General features: G+C 38.5%; 1 protein-coding gene across 1 annotated transcript in view; it reads right to left on the bottom strand.

Annotated features, from left to right (window-relative positions):
* Positions 1 to 18201, bottom strand: part of PKHD1 (PKHD1 ciliary IPT domain containing fibrocystin/polyductin) — a 440412-nt gene that overhangs the window by 326999 nt on the left and 95212 nt on the right. The window lies entirely within an intron of this gene.

The following is an 18201-nucleotide window of genomic DNA, read 5'->3' as shown; positions in this document are numbered from 1 at the left end:
GGTTTCTTAAGATTGATTAAAGACATCTTCAGGATGAACTTTATGAGCGATTTATAGACATATAGAAACAAATGTATCATTCCACATATTAGCAGCATTGTATTGATGACACATTATTGTCCAGTGTACAGAGAATACCTTCATCTTATTAGATATTACTGTAACCGATACCTACAGATACTGAAACAGGAACTGCCTGCTCTAGACTCTCCAGCTTGGAGTTCACAAAGCAAAAATATCCAGGAAGCCTTTTATGACATCATTGAGCAAAATGTTCTTGGCCAGAGTCAAACACGAGATGATGAAATTATGAAAGACTTTATTTCCTCTTCCAGAGATTCTTTAACTCTTTTACCCTAAAGGATGTACCTTTTTCTAAGAAGATAAAAAAAAATTTTATTTTATATATGTAAAAAATCAGGTGATATTATGGAGAAGCCAAAGCAGTAGGAGACAATTGGGGACCAATGGACAACTTAGCAAAACATAAAAAAGTGATGAAACTTCTATACCTCAACACCTAGATCCCTTGATCTAAAGTTGCAGGACACCTTACTTCTTTCCTCAGAAAACCAAAACCATGGAAAATTAAGCTACTCAAACTTAAACTACAGATCACCCATTCCTTCAGTAAAATAACACAGCAAAGAAAATTATGAGACTTTCACAAAACACACACAAAAAAAGGAAAAAAATATTCTACTTAAGGTTATATTATGAAGTATGAAGTCTTAATGAAAGAGTTCAGAAAGCATGGAAATTGCCAAGTCAAGCATATCTTCACCCTTGCAATCTGTATGTAGACCCAAGCAGTCAAAGGCAAAACCATCAGAGTATGATCCATCTGTGCTTTCCAACGCTTATAGTCTCAGCAAGCATTGAACAATCACAGTTAAAGTGTTGAGGATTGATTTTCCTCAAAGATCCAGTGGATTTAACCGTGTTCAGTGAATAAAGTCTTATCTGACATTACAGTAAGCACAGAAAATACATAAATCAGACCCGTGTTGCATATCTCTATCCCACCAAGACTCGCATACTTTCACTCAAACAACTGGCAAAACAGAAGGTTAGATAAAGTAGTGTATCTAACTGGAAGGGTCTGGAACACGACTGATGAGTCAATGCCACAAGAAGCAGGAAGCAGCAGGAGCATATGAGGTGTCCAAGGGACCAAAACCAGTTCACAGCTGTGATAGGAGCTCATATGCTAATTACAAATACTAATGTAATTTCATGTTTTCCACTATCCAGCAATCCATTTCCATAAATTCATTCTATAAGTCCATACATTTATGGTGGGAACATCTATAAAAGAGAGATTTTCTTGTTTCTCTGACTTTTAAGACAATTGTGGTCACAGAACAGACTCTGGAACTGTTCGTATCAGTTTAGTACCTGCTCTACAACTGAGAAGCTGTACACCTGGAACCAGCTGCTAAGGGTCCCTCAGCAGGACTTCACCTGTAAAATGGACCTGATGTTGGTAACAACTTTAACATTTCATTCCAATAAATGGGTAATTCGTGTAAAGGACTGCCCACAATTCCTGACAGTAAGCAAATAAGTGTGCAATTAATCTTACTGTGTGCCCTTGGCTGTAGTGGTATTTCTTTAACCAAAAACAGCACAATATAGTTTACTCAATGATATCATATAAGTCCTCAAATTAGGGTTTCCCTTCTCTTTTTCTCAGTCTTCCCACAAAAAACTTTATACTCATTTGTCTCATTTTAACCTGTGAAAACAATTTATCCAAGACACGAAACAAATTATGTGAACAGAAGGGATGCAGCAAAGGCATGAAGAGTGCTTTCCCCATAGAGTGGTCTCTTGATTCAGATAGCACAGCAAGAAGATGTGTTTTAATACAGGAACAGCTCTCCCAATTTCCAGCCCATTTCCCTTTTGAGAAACCACCTATAGGGGAGTTTTCAGAACAATTTCCCCAGTGGCAAAGCACTTGACCTCATGTGTTCCCAGGACTCCCCTCAGGCGTGAGCACTGGTAACTTCCACAAGAGGCTCATGACTCTGGCTGTGGCACAAATTTCATTCCACCCAGCAGAGGGAGGCTTTTCTGCAGCATTGTTAGCATACCAGAAGCATTAATAAATTCCTCTTTCCAATGTGCAGAAATCTCACACAAAGAGAGAAGCAGGCTGGTTCTCTTGCTGCCCTTTCCAGCTATGGGTTAAGAAGGAACACATTTAGATTGCTGGTCCAAGGGTCCTGGTTCAAACCTGCGGTCCCTGCCCCCATTAAAATGTAAAACCAAATTCAACCCATCATACAGTGGCACCAGAGGATTGCAATTTCATCCAGCATGATTTTTATTAGCCTTGCAATTTCTTAATGGGCTCCCCTGAGGGCTGGCTGGTAGAATCCTGTACTACCAGTCCAGATTTGCTACAGGCAGCTTAATAAACATGGAATCTGGCCCATGACAATGGTCATCACATCTGACCAGGGTGCAGACAGCAAAGGTAAAGGTTAACAAAACCACCATTCAGCTGGCAGGAAGGTGGGCGGGGAGAATGTCGGAAATTGTAATCCAGAAACAAGAGCTGCTTACTAGGGCTGGTCACATAATTTTTCCAACCTGGTCAGGCTTGCCAGGATCTGAGCAGGCAGCTCACTGCCTTCTGCAATCAGCATCTTTTACACATCTCATCAATGTCACTGTGCCTGACACCTCATTATGCACCAGAGGTGGAAGTGGACAGGTACAGAACATCCAAACTTTTACTTTTCTTATTATTTTCGCAGAGCACCATGAAACTTGGAGTTAATTAAGTCCTGTGGGACAATCAGTGTCTTTTTGCTAGGTTAAATTACATTATATACACATCTTAAAAAGAGAAAAAAATAATCTCTCAGCTCTTTCCTAGCTAATAGAATAGGTTAGAAATATGATTCCAAACTATAGGCTGAAGCTGATAACTCCTTAGCATACAAGCTGTGTAATGAAGTCATATGACAAACCCACAGGAGATTTCCTTCCTCTGAAATTTCAAAGCTCTTTTCAGAATACTTCTAAAGAATTTCTTCTCTCCAAACTGAGAAAAAGTTTAGTAGAGGGATAACAGTCAATCCTATTCACTCATCTGGGCTGGAAAACCAAACTTCCTTTGGATTCATTAAACCTGAGATGGATAAGAAATCTTCAAGGGTACAGTGAATCAGAGAACATGGGAATGGAAGAACTCTGTGAACTACCCAGTCCCAGTTTTCCCAAGTGTTCCACAGAGAACCATTAAGTGTGGAATGGAACAAAAAAAGTAAGATTTTTATGACCACATAAGTTTTGGAAGGTTTGGCTTCAACAATAAAATTGTCTTCCTTCCTGCTAGACTAACTTTTTAATGCTATAAACAAGATGAATGACTATTGGAGGAGAATGGGGTCTACAGTTATCCCCCAACTCCTGGACCACAGAAAGCCTTTTTTCCTAACTGGACATCTTTCCTTCATAATTGTCTGCAGAACCCACATTTGGGAAAGATTTATTTAAGCCAATTCCTCATTAGAGGTTAGGAAAGTGAGATGTTCCTAGAGACTTGCTTACAATCACAGGGAGTTCCAGGAACTCCCAATCTCAGACCACTATGTCTCATTAGCTCTCTCTGTAGCTTACCAAGAAGCTATAATCCTGTCAACACTAGCCACGTTCTCCTTCCCTCAGTATTACCCCAAGTCACACTAATCCTTGCTCATACATGCAGTTTTAACATGCTTCCTTTCCTTGCATTCTTACCTGCTTTGGGAGCACTGCCCATCAAATACATCTGAACTCCAAGCATCTACATGTTTTATGATCAACTTGTGATAAGGCCACATACCAGCAGGCTAGCATTTGAACTCTGATATGGGCTCTAAGAGACATTTATGTGACAAAGTGATGCCTACAAAATTTATAAAACCTCCAGCAGTTCTTCATTTCTTCCTGGACTAAACTCATACTCCCTAGTTTAGCGCTCAAATCTCTTCTTGATTTTTTTCCAACCTTTATTTTCAGTCACTTCCTTCCTGGATACCTTCTTTCAAACCTCATACACATCCAGCTATAACTACTTTTATACAAACCATGTTTCCTAACTCTAGCACTCAATAACACGGGTCTCTTCACTAGCGTTCATATATTCATTAACCCTTCATCCCTTTTAGGCTAAGATAAAAGACTACATTTCCAGGTGGTTTTTCCAATCAAAAGATGTTGTTGGCTTCACTGATTTTCTACATCTTAGTACAAATATAATACAAATATTACATGCAACAATGTTTATAATAAGTTATGAGATTTCATCTTCTCTGTTGAACAGTTTACTCCACAGGCAGATTTTTATCTCATTCTTCTATAGAATTAATGTAACCCTTTCAACATCCCAATGGTCGGATTAGCTTTTAAATTCTTGCTTTTGTGTATACAATTTTAAGTCCTTCAAAACACACAGTTCTCAGCTAACCTCAAAACAATGTGAAAATTCCAGAGTTGTTAATGTAATGAATGGGACTTTGAGTGATCTGTAAATAGTACTTGAGACATGTTCAAGAATATTCTCATTTCCCTGACATGGAAAATACCCCCTCTGCTGTTCATATTATTTCATTTGTTCTATGTCTGAAGTAAGTCCTCAGGTAGTATCCTTCAAAGTTATATCAATCAATGCCAGTTAGGAACAGAACAAAACGTATTTGCTTCTTAACTGTGCACACTTTCCCCCTTGGGAAAGGAAAAATATCAAATAACACTTTTTGAGGGACTATGACTACAGCTGTGAATCTCAAAATCAAGATTCTTGATTTGACTTTAATCATTGTTGATCAGTTGACTCTGCTTACTCTATATTCGTAGGTATTCATTATAAAGAGGGACTGGGATATTTCATTCATATTTGCAAATTATTCGAGATAATTGATTATAAGAAATAACCACTGTAATAGTCCATTTTCCTTTATGTTACTCTTTTCTTTATTATTAGAGTTGTCTTGCATAGAACTGAGTGAGTCATCTTCAGTGAAAGCTTACACTTCCTTCAAAAGTATTATCATCTGAAACCAGAAAGATATACATCACAAAAGAAACACAGAACTGATTTTGTGGTCTTGTAGGCAACTGCAGACACATTGGCTTTACGTAGCCATTAGTCTTTCTATTCCTCTGTTTATTAAAAGCAAACAGAGCCGGCCAGTGCTGTGGTGCATCAGATTAGGTACTGTTTACAGGTACCAGTTGCTCTACTGCTAATCCAGCTCCATGATAACATGCCTGAGAAATCAGAAGCACATACCCGAAGTCCTTGCAACCCTGATACACACATAGGAGACTCCGAAGTTTCTGGCTCCCACCTTCATCCTGGCCCAATAAAGCCATTGCAATCAACCATTTCGGGAGTAAACCAACAGATGGAAGATCAGTCAGTCGATCTCTCTTTGCCTTTCTGACTCCGAATGTGTGTGTGTGTGTGTGTGTGTGTACACGTGCATGTGTGTATGTGAATCTCCTCTGTGCCTCTACCTTCAAAAAGCAAACACACTACCTAAAGAAACAAAGGTTTACCCAATTGTATTCATTTTATTTTTTTAGTGTTTATTTGAAAGACAGAGAGAAAGAGATCTTCTAACCACTAGTTCACATTCCAAGTGTCCACAATAGGTATGACCTGGCTAGGCTGAAGCCTGGAACAGAATCCCATCCTGGTCTTCCATGTGAATTACAAGGACCAAGTACTGAGCCATCATCTGTTGCCTACTAGAGTGTGTATTAGCAGGAAGCTGGATAAACAGAAAAGGCAGAATTCAAATCTAGGCATTTCAGCCTGGGATGGTGTACTACAACTGTTCACTCCAAACTCAGTTCTTTTCCCCCCATGTAGGTATGCCATGTCTCAAAATCCCATACAACAGCAATGTATGATGCTACCAAAAAGCAGTAGAAAGGAGAATCGGAGAGATCGTAGTGCAGAGCTACCAAAAGCAGGTTGATTGTGATCAAGGGCTACATTATTCCCAATGCCCATTCTTGTGCTTCCTGCACATCAAAAGCCTCAAGAGTTTCCTTCCAAGCATCCCTGCTCCCATAACTAACAACGTGTTTGGTGTGGGATTAGCTGTATTATAAGGCTCAATGTGAAAGTTTGCTGCCCCAAAAAAGTCAGCAAAGTTAAAGCCCCAAGTTGCACCATCAGGTAACTCAATTTAAAATCACTTGTGGAGCAGTTCTGATAGAAGCTTCCTCGTTGGGAGATACTGCCCACAAAAGACCATTTTATTTCTACATGATGTAAACACAGAAGCAGGTATCTCTTGGAGCTACAGATAATCATGTTGTGGCCACAGAAAACAAACCCTTAGGTTGAATCAGACACCATGGAAATCAGGACAAATATGTAGAAAGAGCAAGCTCAGTAGTGAGCCCCAAGCTTCTAGCTCACGGCTTCACTGTAATTCCTGAACTTTCTTCATCTCTGAACCAACCTGGCTCTACACTTTAACTTTGTTTGAGTCATTTTTCCAAACATGATAGAAATCTTCAAACAAATTTTAAAGTAAAATTTGAAGATAAATGAGAGAGAATGAGCATATGGAAAATATCTGTAAGTGGATTTTATAGGTCTATGGACATGGATATAGACCACATAGATGTTGCATTTGAATAAATTTTCTTGATGCATCACATTACACAATGTTTCCTGGGAAGGAATGGGAATTAATCACAGAGCGAAACGCTAGAAGTTACCATGTCTTCCAACTAACTCCCATCATTTACAACATTGCTAAGTGATTACTCAGAACTAGAATAGCAACAAAGGATCTACAGGGTATGGAGACTATGGGTGAGAATGGAAAAACATCACCGATGATAAAAACAGGAGAGGGATATTTCAAGGGTTGTAAAACGTTTGGCCATTTTCCACCAAAAAAGCCCGTCAGTCAGGCCCAGCACAGTAGCCTAGCAGCAAAAGTCCTCGCCTTGCATGTGGACACCAGTTATAATCCAGGAGCCAGCTCCACTTCCCATCCAGCTCCCTGCTTGTGGCCTGGGAAAGCAGTCAAGGATGGCCCAAAGCCTTGGGACCCTACACCTGTGTGGGAGACCCTAAGGAGGTTCCTGGCTCCTGGCTTGGGATTGGCTAAAGCTGGCTGTTGCAGCCACTTGGGGAGAGAATCAATAGATGAAAGAGCTTCCTCTCCGTTTTTCCTAAGTATCTGCCTTTCTAATAAAAATGCATAAATCTATTTTTTAAAAGTCCATCAGTCTATAATTTTCACCTGAAGGTTTCATCTCAGAGTTTAACTTGTCATATTTACCATCAAGACTGTAAACCAAGCTGAGGTTTGGTTTCATAGTGGACTCAAAGAAATCAAAAAGCCATGTGAAGGCATCTGGTATAATGGCTCAATTGGTTTAATCATTTTTCAGGTGCAAGATCCCATATGGGCACCAATTCATGTCCCAGTTGTTCCATTTCCCACTCAGCTCCCTGTTTGTGACCTGGGAAAGTAGCAGAGGATGGCCCAAACAATTGGGACCCTGCACCCACATGGAAGACCCAGAAAAGGCTCCTGGCTCTTGGCTGTGGATCAGCTTAGCTCTGGCCATTGTAGCCACTTCGGGAGTAAATCATTGGATAGAAGATCTTTCTATCTTTCCTTATGAATGTAAATTTGTCTTTCCAACAAAAATAAAGAAATCTTAATAAAAATGAAGACATGTGCAATGCAGTAGATCATTCACAAAATTGGATAGATTGTGTTTAGGAAAAAATACATCAAATATCCATTGGTGCTATATCAAAAAAAAAAAGGATATTTCTTACTCACACAAATGCCACTATATACATTAACTCTCTGAAGTGGAAGAACTGTGTATCTTGAAGATACAGGGTCAGCCCACCCTCTGAGCTATTTAGTTAAGATAGCGAAAAAAGGGCCCGGCGGCGTGGCCTAGCAGCTAAAGTCCTCGCCTTGAACGCACCAGGATCCCATATGGGCGCCGGTTCTAATCCCAGCAGCTCCACTTCCCATCCAGCTCCCTGCTTATGGCCTGGGAAAGCAGTCGAGGATGGCCCAATGCATTGGGACCCTGCACCCGCTTGGGAGACCTGGAAGAGGTTCCTGGCTCCTGGCTGGGGATCGGTGCGCACCGGCCCGTTGCGGCTCACTTGGGGAATGAATCATCGGACGGAAGATCTTCCTCTCTGTATATCTTTGTAATAAAAATAAATCTTTAAAAAAAAAAAAAGATGGCGAAAAAAAATCAGAGAACTGAAGAGTGAACACAAAGAAACTGAATGCTTTCCCCTACAGTTAAGGTAAGAACAGTATATTAGGTATGACTATCATGAAAGAGATGACTGCATTATCTGAAAGAGAAAAGGAACCTGGAATATCAGTAAATATCCATTCATTCCAAAGCATTTTCAGGATCTAACTGAAAGTAGAAACTTCTGCATTATGTTGCCTCTTCAGTCAAGAGACACACTACTCTGGGTTTTTGTACGTTGGTTTTTTTGTATGTTTGCCATTGTTCATTTTGAGGATTTTCTTTGTTTTAACATAAAAGAAATAAATTATTTCCTCATTAAATGACTACTTCTACACTCTTACTCCCTAACTTCTGTAGAAAAAATACATTTGTCTCCTTTGTGTGTGGCTTTTAAATAACATAGACTTTAGGAGGAAAAACACTTTATCCATTTTCCTCTCCAGTTGGCATCTGTGTTGGTTGCATGGAAAAAGGTTATCTAAGACATGTCTCGTGCACTATGGGAGTCAGACACCCTTTCATCAGTACTTCCGACACTCTCCTGCCTTCACACAATTTTAGCTGAGGAAAACAACAGAGCCAGGAGTTCTCCTGTCTGAACACCTAGCAGTGTCAGAGCAACCCATCAAGACAGCAAGAACACAGTGACTACAGGAGCCTTCAGCAGAGCTGGGCATCCTTTGCTGATCTCTCCCATGAAATTCAGTTTCCTCAAAACTAGAACACACTAGTAGGCTATAAAGTACAAAGTCAGAAAAAAAATTACAGAATGATCATGCCTTAAACAACCAAACTACTGCACTAATGCCCTGTGAATATTCTCTCCTGTAAGGTACAATATTATGAAGGTCATCACGATCTCAGATTAACAGTGTTTATTAAAACCTAGTCCAATGCTCTTAATTCTGTCCAACACCCCCGTTTTCTCCTTCTGATTCTCTTTTGCTTCTCTAAAATAATTCCCTCAGAGACAATTCTTTCTCTATGAGCTGATTTTCAGTTTGATAAAGTCAGTTTCCATTACACTTTCAGTATTTGAATAACCACATCCTCCCTCATCCCTAATTAAATGTCCTTCCTTTCACCCTCCAGGCTCCAGCTACTCTGCAACTATCTGGTCAAGACTTCCTTCATTCTCCACCAAGACGCTGTATTTTAAGAGCAGTTAGCCTTTAAAGGAAGAACAGACTTCAGCCAAGACTAACAGTTATGTCCTTGGGAAATTTATGCCTCAAACAACATCACTTTTTTTTTAAGAAAGCAGCAGTTTTCCTTATCTATTCTAATATTTCAGTTTTGCTCCTTTTTTACATTTTAATTTTTATTCCCATATAGGAAACATTTTATACATAGCATATGCACAGTTCACTTTCCTAACTTCCCTGTTTCCTCTGGGATACCCCTTCTTCCCTTCCCTGTCTTCAACAGTATATACAGAATAATTTTAACCTATGCTATATTCACAGGCTTAAACTGGCACTAATCATAATATTCAACAACTGTAAAGTAAAAAGATTGCAAAGACCACATTTCCACCGGAATACAAACTTGGGATTAAAATGCTAATTCTATCCCAAAGTGACCATTTCATTCCTATTCCTGCATTATGTGTTCTATGCTATCTGCCACAACATCAGTGAATATTTATATACTTGTCTTTTTGAGACTGTCTTCTTTTGATAAGCACAATTACTTCCAGTTACATCCATTATGTTGCAAAAGACACGATTTCATTTCTTTTACGGCTGAATAGTATTCCATAGTGTATATGTACACATTTTCTTTATCTAGACATACATTAATGGACGTATGGATTTAATCTATATCTTATATTATGAATTAATTTGCAAAAGACATGAATAGAAAAATAAATCCCACATATGCTGATTTCATTTAATTTGGGTAAATTCCCAGGAGTGGGATGGCTAGATCATATAGTAGATTCATTCTGAGATTACTGAAAAATTTCTACACTGTCTTCCATAATGGTTTTACTAGTTTACATTTCCATTAGCACTACATTAGGTTAACTTTTCCCCAACATCCTCACCAGCATTTATTGTTTTTTTAACTTTTCGGATGATAGCCATTCTAACTGGGGTGAGGAGAAAATTTTAAAAAGAGCACTAAGGGAAAACTCAAGTTATTTAACTTAACCAAATGCCTTTCTTGTCCCAATAGTGAGATGATTATTTACCCTTGAAACTGTAAGTGCTATGAATCTATTAGGCTCAAAACTGGTGATGTAACAAAGCTTTTTAGTAAAAAGAAAATTAATTGGCAGATCTAGGAAGAAGCCACATCTGAACATTGTAAAACTCTCATTGATCTTTTCCCAATACAAATACATACACATAGCACGACCAGCATCCACTGTTCTCACATACCCAGAAATTAGAAGCTAATCTGCATTGTCTTAGAGTTGTAACAATGAAATACATGAAATCTGTTCTTTATGTTCACAAAGATTTTATTTAAAAAAAGTACATCTCACTTCTGAAACCCATTCATCTATTACATAAGACACTTCACACCAGAGACCAGAAGCTAGTCATAGTTGAGAGTTCTAAATTCTCTTTCTAGCTTAAGGGAGATGATAATTTGCTAAAATCCTTCAGTAAATGTACATGTGGAAAGGGAAGCTTTTCTCAGATTAAGAATTAAATACTTATATACTGATAATGTAACATTCACATAACACACTTCTCACTTTATGTTACTAAGGACATCCATATAATCCTTTCAGGTCACAGAAAGTGAGACATAGATTTACACAGTTAAGTCACCTAATCTCATTCAGTGTCAGCAAAAAAAGCTAATTTGAACATTCCCTGATCTTCTTTTTCTAAGCTTTATCTGTAGGGAACCCAAAGTGGCCATTCTGCCACCCAAAGCAATTTCACAGTACTCATGCTTATCTGTAGGAAAGCTGCAATTTCATGTTTGGAAAGGTACAGAAAAAATTTATTCTATTCCCACAGCCAAATCTAAAATGAGCCCATAAATTTTTCCATAGTAAGTTTCGCAAAGAAAATTCAACACAGCATTTATTTAGACCAATGTGGTTTCGAATTACGGAAATGTCATTTAGAAGGCAATAATTGTATCACGTGCCAACTGGACTGTTCTCTAACAATATGGGCTTTTTTTCACAGAACTAATCATGCGCAATGTTTCTCACTGAGGACAAAAATGATGCTCGTATTCTAAAGGGAAACTAAAGACCAATTTAATTGAGATTATTCAAGCTTCTGTAGTTTGATGCAGAAATTATGCAGTGATACTAGTAACTAAAAATAACAACTGTTTTGAGCCAAAACATGACAAAGGTTTTTGAAACCACAGTCTCGTTTTAGTATTACCATATCTTGATATGACAGCATGTGTATGCTATAAATTAACTTAACATAGAGCCATGTGAAACAAGAGAGGCACAACCAACTTGTTCGGGTTAATTTAGGCCTGTTTTCTCACTAAGTGCTTCCTGAACTCCCTCTGTAAACACAAAAAGAAGATAAAGAAGCATACAAAGACTTAACTTCATTTAAATTAACTTCAAAGCTTCATTTAAATGTCAAAAAAGTTCTGGATGGGCCCAGCACATTGGCCTAGTGTTTAAAGTCCTTCTCTTGCATGCACCAGGATCCCTTAGGGACACTGGTTTTAATCCCAGAGGCTCTACTTCCCATCTAGCTCCCTGCTTGTGGCCTGGGAAATTAGATTAGCACAGCCCAGAGTCTTGGGACCCTGCACCGCCACTGGAGACCCAGAAAAAGCTCCTAGCTCCTGGCTTCAGATCGGCTCAGCTCCAGTAGTTGCAGCCACCTGGGAAGTCAATCATTAAACAGAAGATCTTCCTCTTTGTCTCTCCTCCTCTATGTATATCTGACTTTCCAATAATAAATAAATCGTATTAAAATGTTCTGGTTATAACATCAGTACAATGTCATGAATCATACATGTAAAAACTTATTGTCTTTCTAAATTGTATAGTTTCATGTATTTAGCCAAAAGAAACAACTCCTAGTATATTTGAGACTTTCCTAAAAATGAGATACTGGATTAAGTGCTATATAAACATTGCCTAACACAATATTATGAGATTGGAATTAATATAATCAGTGAAGTTTAAAAAATCTTGTCCAAATTATATGATAATTAGAAGAGTCAGTCTCAAATCTGATTTTGTTTTGGATCCCAAGCTCATAACTATTATATAATAATGTCTCTGCTGGATTTATCTACTCTTAATTTTCCATTTGTATGTGTGTCTTCTTCCTCCCTTCCAAAGCTGGAGGTCAACTCATATTACTCCAGTGAAAAATTGCCACATAATCTTAACGAAACCAGACATTAGGAGTACTGTTCAATGTGTCTCCTTATTGTCATAAATTCAAGGCTTTACTTTCACAAGGGAAACACAGTCACAGGGACGCAGTAAGTCAGCAAGGTGTCAGGGGGGACAGGCAAGCTCCTCTGCGTTATTTACTTGATCTAACAACCAACACAACTCTGCTTTCCACAGTGCCTCACTCTACAAACACATGACCCTGAGAAGAAAAAGAGGTCTAAAAGGGCAGAACAGGAAGGGGCATGATGAGTCGAAGGGCAGTGGAAGGAATACAAGAAAAACAAACAAAACAAATTCAAAGAAAACATGGCAGGGGCAGTCAGAATTTCACAGAAACAAAACTGATGAAGCACCTACACGAATGGTATAGAAAATATAAAATATATCACTGTTCATCGTGAATGTTCTAAGAGAATTTTCTTAAAAAGAAGAAATCAAATCAGCATAGATACATACTATAATCCATTCGCTCATCAAAAAGGAATCCAACAGAGTTTAGCATCCAGATAGGTGTTAAAATACAATTAAAAGCAAACCTTTTTGAAAGGAATAAAAAGATAAATCCCATTAAAGAAGTATGATAAAGGGCCCGGCACTGTGGCCTAGCAGCTAAAGTCCTCACATTGAATGCCCCAGGATCCCATATGGGCGCCGGTTCTAATCCCGGCAGCTCCACTTCCCATCCAGCTCCCTGCTTGTGGCCTGGGAAAGCAGTCGAGGACAACCCAATGCATTGGGACACTGCACCCGCATGGGAGACCTGGAAGAGGTTCCTGGCTGCTGGCTTCAGATTGGCACGCACCAGCCGTTGCGCTCACTTGGGGAGTGAATCATCAGATGGAAGATCTTCCTCTGTCTCTCCTCCTCTCTGTATATCTGACTTTGTAATAAAAACAAAAATCTTAAAAAAAAAAAGTATGATAAAATGTCTGTGGTATTTCTTAAGAGAAAAATATCCTTCAATTTCAAAGAAATAAAAATCTTTTTCATGGATATATATATATTGAAGGGCCCAAATGAAGTTAAATATATGGATATTTTAGAAAAGAATGGTATTAATTTACTCAGTCAAATGTTACAATTGTCTAAGACATTTGGTAGACACTAAAGGAATGAACAGTATGAGAGAACTGTAGGGGGTATGTGTCTTGTCAAGCAACACACAAGACCATAGCATTAATAAAAACACATGTAACACACACACACAATTTGTAGCATTAATGATACCAAGAATAGGCATTAAGGGCTTCCCCATCACTTTACCTTTTGATATCTCTTGACACACGTTACTTCAAAATTTTCCCTGTCTGAAGTTCTGGGAAAGAATTTCCAAATACACTGTTTATCAGTGTGATGGGGTGCGGCCAGTTGATAGCACCTGCTTGCTGCGTTAACTGACACAGCTTACAGCGAGGAAACGCAAATTGTTCCCTGCCCTTCTTACCTCATCTCACCATCCAATTTAATTGAATGTGTAAAACCTGCTCTGGAGGCTCCTTGCGTGAGCCCAGCCTTCCTTGCCTTCAATGTCATTCAAGTTAATCGACAGCACAGAAATGGGTCTGGAAGCGCTTAGCGCTCCTGCCTCCTGTTCTACTTTGCATTAATTAACTACAGGGCAACTTGGGGCTCCTGGCAGCTTCCTTTCTGCCTCCTGACACTTAGTTAACTGAACACATGTAAACTTTCTTTATACTGTACATCTCTCAATCTGATTGAAAGAGATGTTAAAAGCCCCTGAGTTCAGCAGCCTGGTGCAATGGTTCCTGGGATATAGTAGGAGCTGCTGTTGCCAAGCTTCGCCAATAAAGACTCCTATTAACAACCTACACTTGTGTCCAGGGTGAGGCCTCTTTCCACAACAATCAGAAGAACCCTTTTTACATGAGATTTTGCCAAGAACTTAATTGACTGCAATAATTTAGCAGCAAAGACTTGAAATTAGAGCATATATTTTCTTCAATTTTATTCTTTTTCAAGGTAGTTTTCACTCTTAAACATCATTTCATTTACATTTGATTTTTTTTTGAAGTGAGTCCAAACATCTGCCAAACAAAAACTATTGAGATGTTGTTGAAATTATACTATTTTAGTGTGAGAAACTGACATCTTAATATTAATAGGATGTCAATGTTTTCTTTATGTTTCTTCTGATTGGGTTTAAGTTTCCCATGTTTGTGGCCACATAAATTTCATTAGACTTACTATCAATTTTTTGAACATTTTTCTCTCCTCCTGCCTCCTCTTTTTGTTAGCAACTCCAATTACTCAAGTACTAAGCTATTTGACATTGTCCCAGAGATTGTTGTTTCTCATTTTTCCCTGTTTCTTCTTTGTTTTTCAGTTTAAGTAGTTTTGTTTGTCCTTCCCAGGACTCTGATCTTCTAGAAGGTCCCATCCAATGTTAAGCCTATACAGTAACATTTTCATTGAAAATATTAAGCTTTCAGTTCTGTAGTTCCCATTAATTCTTTAAAAAAATAGTTTCCATTGCTTTAGTGATCTTTCCTACAACATTGTTTTTACAGTTTCTTTAAAAATCTTTAGTATGCTTAGTCATTTGCCATTCTATTTAGTTTCCATCTTATCTCCTCAACGTAAAAGTTTCTGCTTCTGTTTTTTGTTTTCCTCGTAGTATGTTTACTTGACAAAGAAAGTTTCTTCTGTGGGTAAGAGTTCATTCTCAATGACTACATTAAGCTTCTTGTCCACATTATTGACAAATTTATTCTGTTCTTGATGTTTGCAGAGTTCTCTTGTTCCTCAATACTTTCTGTATCCCATATCATCTTCTTTCTTGGATTAATTTTATAGTTTGCCAAAGCACATAATTTTTCAGAGAGGGCACAATGGTGACAAATTCCTGAATTCTGCATAGCTTGCATGTCTGTTTTATTCCTATTACAAGTAGCATCTGACTGCATTAAAGATTCTAGGTTCAAAATCATAACCCAAAGAAGTTTAGTGCACATATTCGGATTCTTTTTCACACTGAAATTACTGGAGATGTTCAGAAAACCCCCTCTAAGCAAGTTCAACTTAAATTGCTGGGCCAGACATATTAATAAAAGGAGGGAACATAGAAGAATTGGGAGAGGGGCAGAAATGAGGAGAAAGCTTGTATGTCGTTGCCCCCTGCTCATTTCTTTGAGTTACAGTTCGAGTCCAGCCCAGTTTAACATTGACCTTAATGTTCACAATGGCCCAACTCTATCACCTTTCCCCAAATAGCCACTCTCTGTCAACTCCTATTAAGACTGTGTCTAAACAGCCAGAGATCCAAACACTCCATATATGCAGGAACAGAAAAAGGGAAGGAAATGAGAGAAGGAGAAGCCATGTCAAGATAGCAGCTCTCATTAGTTCCTGATGTCTGCCCTATCCTAGCTCTTGGAAATTTCTTCTGAGCTCCATTGAAAGCTACAGCTATGTTCCTTACAGTTCTCTCATTTTATTTGGATTCTGTTCGTTCTCTAGTTATCCAACCCAAATAGCTCTCTCAGTTCAGAAAATTTTCTATCTAGCTAATGGTCCTGAGTTTTCTCTTCAAGCACTCTTAAGGATTTTCATATTAAAATAGCTTTTCAATGTATCATGGTGCCATAGAGAGACAAAATATCCTCAAATAGTACTGTATATATAATCATTGTCTTCTAAATGAAAACTTACCATAGGCGAAAATTAAAAAGAATGCGTTATATTAATTATTTATAAAGTAATTCATTCATTCAATATTTTTTGCCATGCCTCACTATATATGTCTAGTACATACAGATTTAGAAAAAAAAAAAAAAGCAGGGTCAGAACAAAGCATCCCTTTTCAAGAAACTTACAGAAAGGTGTCTAATTTTTAAATACAAGCTATATAACATTATTAACAAAATAACACCCTTGTGTGCAAATGGGCACATGCATGTGAACATAAAGCTATGTATGCATGTATATATTTCCTTTCAGATGCAATATTCAGCTTTACGCGAGTGGAGAAGCAGCATTGGATAAAGCTTTATTTTTACTTCATTTATGCTTTTGTCTTGTTTGTCAGCATGATTCAGGTTAGGATCTAGGTGCTTTGTACACATCCATGAATAAAGCAGCCAATCTTACTAACTTCTTAGAGATCATATTTTAGCAGAAAAGTCCAACACTAAGTAATAAAGATATCAAGTTAGCACCTTTGGTACTATATTAGCAGTTGCAAAAGATAACGGTAAAATAGAATTACATAATATAGACTGTAAGTATGATATAGATGATCTGAGAATGGTAGACTACAATTTTAAGTATAGTGGTAAGGGTAAAGTCCATGAGAAAGTAACATTTTAGCAGAGATTGTGTTTGAAAGAGAAAAGGATCAGGTCATGGTAGAACCATTATTGTAGTGTAATGAGCTGAGCCACTGACACTGTTATCTCATATGGGTGCCAGACTGCATTCTAGATGTTCCAATTCCCATCTAGCTACCTGCTAATGTGCTTGGAAAGGAAGAAGATGGCCCATGTTCTCAGGTAACTGAAGCCCATATGAAAGATAACTATGGAGTTACAGGTTCTTGACTTTGGCCTGCCCAGTCCCATCCTTTGCAGCAATTTGTGCAGTGAACCAGAGCATGAAAGATCTCTTTTTGGTTGGCGGCAGTAAATTGGCAGAGGGTAGGGGTGCTGAAAGTGGGGAAGGAGGAGTCAAAAGCCTTAGAAGTGACAGAATGGAGAGGCAGAGCACAGGGCAATGTGAAGATGATGTGGGGAGAGGGAACAAGCTGTTTGCCATTGGCTGAAGGTTCAGCTGACACCAAAGTTATAGAAGCATGCTTTACAAACCCACAAAGTAATTTTGGACTGAAACTACCATTTGACTGAAGAAGCAGCATTCACGAAAGAACCCAGACTCATGTCTGGCACATAATAGGCTCTTAATAAATGTTTGTTCCGAATAAGACCAAAAAAAAGGTAAATCGGAGAGTTCCTCTCATAAAGAGAAGGGCACCTAAGGGAGTAGGTGCTCAATAAATATTATTTTTATCCGTGTGCAGTGAGAAGCCTGGGGGGTTATAAGCGATTATCTGATACATTTCCAAAGAGCTCTCAGCCTCTGATTTCAATTCTCGCAAATTCCCTGGGGAGGCTGTAGACACTCTCACTGGGGAGTCAGGAACACATTCTTACAAGAGCCATGTGCAGGGAGGGGTTTGGATGATCTCAAAGTGGATAAAGGTATAGGCTAAATCAGTGACAACTGCAACCCTGTCTTTTCTAATTTCCACAGAATTCCCACAGAAATGCACATTTCATCTGTTACCCTGTGGAATAAAGATGAGCAGGTGGGACCAGCAGACACTGCCATCCTACCAAGCTGAGGATGGCAGAGTGATTTGGAAGCCTTCCAAAAGGGCCTGCTTCAACTGTAAGCCATTAATTCACGAAGAATAAACCTCAAAGAGCCCCTTTCAAACATACACACGGAAATCAGGACAAAACGCTGAAGAGATTATCTACTCAGAATTTGCTTTAAGAGAGCCCAGGCAGCACTCATTTATTTTTGAGAAAATATAATGATTAACCATAGTTAACTATGAATTCAGA

The sequence above is a fragment of the Ochotona princeps genome, chromosome 1, assembly GCF_030435755.1.
Source record: "Ochotona princeps isolate mOchPri1 chromosome 1, mOchPri1.hap1, whole genome shotgun sequence".
Lineage (NCBI taxonomy): Eukaryota > Metazoa > Chordata > Mammalia > Lagomorpha > Ochotonidae > Ochotona > Ochotona princeps.
Note: the sequence above shows the minus strand (reverse complement) of the source record. Positions and strands in the feature narration are given on the sequence as shown.